The sequence below is a fragment of the Watersipora subatra genome, chromosome 10 (assembly GCF_963576615.1).
Source record: "Watersipora subatra chromosome 10, tzWatSuba1.1, whole genome shotgun sequence".
In the NCBI taxonomy this organism is placed as follows: Eukaryota; Metazoa; Bryozoa; class Gymnolaemata; order Cheilostomatida; family Watersiporidae; genus Watersipora; species Watersipora subatra.
In genome coordinates, this window is record NC_088717.1 from 2,041 (window position 1) to 7,500 (window position 5,460).

A 5,460-nucleotide genomic window follows, 5' to 3' on the forward strand; every position below is an offset into this window, starting at 1 on the left:
CGCGCGCTACGCCGAAACCTCTTCGTCTCTCTCTCTCTCCGCGCGGTCACGCGTCGTCCGGGCCCGGGCGCGCGCTCCCCTCGGGAGCGAGCGCGCCGGTAGTACGCTTGAGGACGAGGCCGACGCGCGGTCGGCAGCGTCCCAGGGCGTCGCGAGCGGCGCCGACGAAGGCGCGCTCGAGCGACGATGGTCGGCGAATGACGACCCTCAGACGGGCGCGGCCTCGGGATGACCCGAGGCCACAATGTGCGTTCGAGATGCCGATGATCGATGTGTCCTGCAGTTCACATTGCCTAACGCAGCTGGCTGCGCTCTTCATCGACGTGCGAGCCGAGTGATCCACCGCTCAGAGTTGTGCTTCGCGTAGTCGGGGCTACGCTCTCAGTTCGCGTTCGACTCGCTCGGGGCGGCAGGCAGCGCCGCCCGCGCGCGCGAGTCCTCGCCCGGTCCTCGCTTCGGTCCTCGTGTGTGTCAAACCGAGACGAACGAGCGCAGTTCGGTACGGGCGCCTCTCGCGAGCTCGCCGTGCGACGGCGGCTAGCTCGCACGAGGTCTTCGAGCGATAATCGCGGCGCGCGCCGAAACGCGCGACGCGACTTTACCGACCACCCCGGTCCTACGCACCCGTACCTTTCGCGTAACCGTCAATTCCCGCCTCGACGTCGACCGCGAAGTCGACGTCGCGACGCGCCGTCAATTCCCGCCTCGGCGTCGAACGCGAAGTCGACGCCTCGACGCTAACCGTCAATTCCCGCCTCGGCGCCGACCGCGAAGTCGACGCCTCGACGCTAACCGTCAATTCCCGCCTCGGCGCCGACCGCGAAGTCGACGCCTCGACGCTAACCGTCAATTCCCGCCTCGGCGCCGACCGCGAAGTCGACGCCTCGACGCTAACCGTCAATTCCCGCCTCGGCGCCGACCGCGAAGTCGACGCCTCGACGCTAACCGTCAATTCCCGCCTCGACGTCGACCGCGAAGTCGACGCCGCGACGCTAACCGTCAATTCCCGCCTCGGCGCCGACCGCGAAGTCGACGCCTCGACGCTAACCGTCAATTCCCTTTCTCTTCGGGCTCGCGGTCGACGTTCTCGAGCGCGTCGCTTTCGCGAACGCGTTCTCGAACGACGGCCGGATCATCGACAATGATCCTTACGCAGGTTCACCTACGAAAACCTTGTTACGACTTTTACTTCCTAGAAGTGATCAAGTTCGTCTCACTTTCCGCCTCGCGACGCGACGCCCGAGAGCGCCGTGTGCCGCGCGCGGTCCGTGAGCCTCACTAAACCACTCAATCGGTAGTAGCGACGGGCGGTGTGTACAAAGGGCAGGGACAGATTCCCCGCGAGCTGATGACTCGCCAGTACAAGGAATTCCTCGTTCACGGAGAACAATTGCAATCTCCGATCCCTAGCACGTTCGCGGTTCAACGGGTTGCCCACGCCGACCGGCGCGGGAGAAACACGCTGATGCGAACAGTGTAGCGCGCGTGCGGCCCCGAACATCTGAGGGCATCACTGACCTGTTATTGCTCTCCGCTTCACGCGGCTAAAAGCCGCTTGTCCCTCTAAGAAGCGAACGGTCGCCGTCCGTAGTCGGCGCCGTCTATTTAGCAGGCAAGAGTCTCGTTCGTTATCGGAATTAACCAGACAGATCGCTCCACGAACTAAGAACGGCCATGCACCACCAACCACTGAATCGAGAAAGAGCTCTCAACCTGTCTGTCATAACAGTGTTCGGGCCGGGTGAGGTTTCCCGTGTTGAGTCAAATTAAGCCGCAGGCTCCACTCCTGGTGGTGCCCTTCCGTCAATTCCTTTAAGTTTCAGCTTTGCAACCATACTCCCCCCGGAACCCAATGACTTTGGTTTCCCGGGCAATACTGCTGGCGGCAACTTCTGTAGAAGTGCGCCCAATTGCCAGTCGGCAACGTTTACGGTCAGAACTACGGCGGTATCTGATCGCCTTCGCACCTCTGACTTTCGTTCTTGATTAATGAAAACATTCTTGGCAAATGCTTTCGCAGTAGGGCGTCTTCGGACGATCCTTGAATTTCACCTCTCCCGTCCGAGTACGAATGCCCCCGGCAGTCCCTGTTAATCATTGGCTCGCCGACTCTCTAACCAACAAAATGAGTACGAGCCCATTTTCCATCATACCATGCTGAGCTGTTCAAGCTGCTCGCCCCCTCTAAGCGGTTCAATTTCTTCAAGGTGAACGTGCAGCGGCGGCGCGCTCACACGGCGAAGTGCAAGCGACGCGCGCCCTCCGCGCCTGGCTCGGTCGGGCGAGAGCGACCGGTACGGCCGTCCGCCCTCCCGCGTCTGACGCTTCAACTACGAGCTTTTTAAACGCAGCAATATAAATATACGCTGCTAGAGCTGGAATTACCGCGGCTGCTGGCACCAGGCTTGCCCTCTAGTGGATCCTCGTTAAAGGATTTGAAGTGTACTCATTCCGATTACGGCGACGCGTTTGCGCGCCGCATCGGTATTGTTCGTCACTACCTCTCGGTGTCCGAAGTGGGTAATTTGCGTGCCTGCTGCCTTCCTTAGAAGTGGTCGCCGTTTCTCATGCGGCCTCTCCAGAATCGAACCCAGATTCTCTGTTATCCGTTAACGCCACGGTTGGCATAGCACCAACCGTCGTCAGCATGATAGATCAGAAACTCAGTGTAGGCGTCGCCGGCTCGAAGGCCGTGCGATCGGCGGCAATTACTCGGGTGTCGTCCACCGAGGCCCGTCCGGAGACGAGCCGCTGGTTTTCGCCTAATAAGTGCGCCCTTCCCACGCCCGGAGGCGAAGTCGGAGCCTTGTCGCATGTATTAGCACCGGAGTTACCGCACGTTATCCACGGGTGAGTCTGTCCCCAGTGGAGTCATAACCGATTTAATGAGCCGTCCGCAGTCTCGCCGTCTACACGGCTTGTACTTAGACATGCATGGCTTAATCTTTGAGACAAGCATATGATTACTGGCAGGATCAACCAGATAGAGCTCGGTCGACGCGTACGTCGCCGGCGTCGGGCGCGAGGGGTTGCCGGTCCCTCGCGCCCTCTAGCGTCCGTCGCCTCGGTCGACGGACGCGGCAATCTAGGTTCGTGTCTCGAGGCTCGCCGCGCGCCGCCGCCTCGCGAGCGTACGAAGCACACGTCCGCGTCAGACGCGTCCGCGCTTCGTCTCTCCCCGCGAAGCCGCGCGCGACTCTCGCGTCTTACGACTGCCCGTGCGTAAGACGCGCGCGACGACTGTCGGCGCTCGCCGCCTCTAGCGACGAGGCCTCCGCGTCGCGACGCGTCTCGCCGTTCGTGAAAACGGCCGTCGGCGTGTCGCGCGACGATCGTCGTCGATGGTACCCGGCCGCGCGCCTCGATCGCCGGGTTCGACTCGATCGTCGCTAATGTTCACCACCTTTCGCGCGATCACCTCAACGCCGAGCGAGCGTCTCTCGAAGGAGAGGACGCCCCTCGCGACTCGTCAGTCGTACCGCTCGAGCGACGGTTTCGACTGTCCCGACCCTTCGCTCGCCTCGCGAGCACTCGCGGACGGCTTCGGCGCGCGGCGCACTAGGTGCTACTCCGACGCGTCGAGCGGCCAGTCGCTAGTCAGCCAAGGAAATGTCCGAGAAGATCTCGGACGGTTGGGGGCGCTCCCTTATCGCTCGAGTTCCGGAGGGCGGTACCCACTCGCGTACTCGCGTACGCGCCCTCGGATATGGAATCGAACGACCCGCGAAGGCGGGAGCGCGCGGGTACTAGTAGTGCGCGGTAGTCCGCCTTCTGAGAAGGCCGACAAGACGAGCAGCCTTCGGCTAGCCGAGCGAGACGGCCTCTACTAGTAGTGCGCGGTAGTCCGCCTCCTGAGAAGGCCGACAAGACGAGCAGCCTTCGGCTAGCCGAGCGAGACGGCCTCTACTAGTAGTGCGCGGTAGTCCGCCTCCTGAGAAGGCCGACAAGACGAGCAGCCTTCGGCTAGCCGAGCGAGACGGCCTCTACTAGTAGTGCGCGGTAGTCCGCCTCCTGAGAAGGCCGACAAGACGAGCAGCCTTCGGCTAGCCGAGCGAGACGGCCTCTACTAGTAGTGCGCGGTAGTCCGCCTCCTGAGAAGGCCGACAAGACGAGCAGCCTTCGGCTAGCCGAGCGAGACGGCCTCTACTAGTAGTGCGCGGTAGTCCGCCTCCTGAGAAGGCCGACAAGACGAGCAGCCTTCGGCTAGCCGAGCGAGACGGCCTCTACTAGTAGTGCGCGGTAGTCCGCCTCCTGAGAAGGCCGACAAGACGAGCAGCCTTCGGCTAGCCGAGCGAGACGGCCTCTACTAGTAGTGCGCGGTAGTCCGCCTCCTGAGAAGGCCGACAAGACGAGCAGCCTTCGGCTAGCCGAGCGAGACGGCCTCTACTAGTAGTGCGCGATAGTCCGCCTCCTGAGAAGGCCGACAAGACGAGCAGCCTTCGGCTAGCCGAGCGAGACGGCCTCTACTAGTAGTGCGCGGTAGTCCGCCTCCTGAGAAGGCCGACAAGACGAGCAGCCTTCGGCTAGCCGAGCGAGACGGCCTCTACTAGTAGTGCGCGGTAGTCCGCCTCCTGAGAAGGCCGACAAGACGAGCAGCCTTCGGCTAGCCGAGCGAGACGGCCTCTACTAGTAGTGCGCGGTAGTCCGCCTCCTGAGAAGGCCGACAAGACGAGCAGCCTTCGGCTAGCCGAGCGAGACGGCCTCTACTAGTAGTGCGCGGTAGTCCGCCTCCTGAGAAGGCCGACAAGACGAGCAGCCTTCGGCTAGCCGAGCGAGACGGCCTCTACTAGTAGTGCGCGGTAGTCCGCCTCCTGAGAAGGCCGACAAGACGAGCAGCCTTCGGCTAGCCGAGCGAGACGGCCTCTACTAGTAGTGCGCGATAGTCCGCCTCCTGAGAAGGCCGACAAGACGAGCAGCCTTCGGCTAGCCGAGCGAGACGGCCTCTACTAGTAGTGCGCGGTAGTCCGCCTCCTGAGAAGGCCGACAAGACGAGCAGCCTTCGGCTAGCCGAGCGAGACGGCCTCTACTAGTAGTGCGCGGTAGTCCGCCTCCTGAGAAGGCCGACAAGACGAGCAGCCTTCGGCTAGCCGAGCGAGACGGCCTCTACTAGTAGTGCGCGGTAGTCCGCCTCCTGAGAAGGCCGACAAGACGAGCAGCCTTCGGCTAGCCGAGCGAGACGGCCTCTACTAGTAGTGCGCGGTAGTCCGCCTCCTGAGAAGGCCGACAAGACGAGCAGCCTTCGGCTAGCCGAGCGAGACGGCCTCTACTAGTAGTGCGCGGTAGTCCGCCTCCTGAGAAGGCCGACAAGACGGGCAGCCTTCGGCTAGCCGAGCGAGACGGCCTCTACTAGTAGTGCGCGGTAGTCCGCCTCCTGAGAAGGCCGACAAGACGAGCAGCCTTCGGCTAGCCGAGCGAGACGGCCTCTACTAGTAGTGCGCGGTAGTCCGCCTCCTGAGAAGG

At 62.6% G+C, this 5,460-nt stretch overlaps 1 non-coding gene across 1 annotated transcript; it reads right to left on the reverse strand.

Moving 5' to 3' along the window:
* Positions 1-201: 201 nt before the first annotated feature.
* Positions 202-354, reverse strand: LOC137407418 (5.8S ribosomal RNA). Its single transcript, XR_010979955.1, has one exon. It is a non-coding gene; the product is annotated as a 5.8S ribosomal RNA (ribosomal RNA).
* Positions 355-5,460: the final 5,106 nt, after the last annotated feature.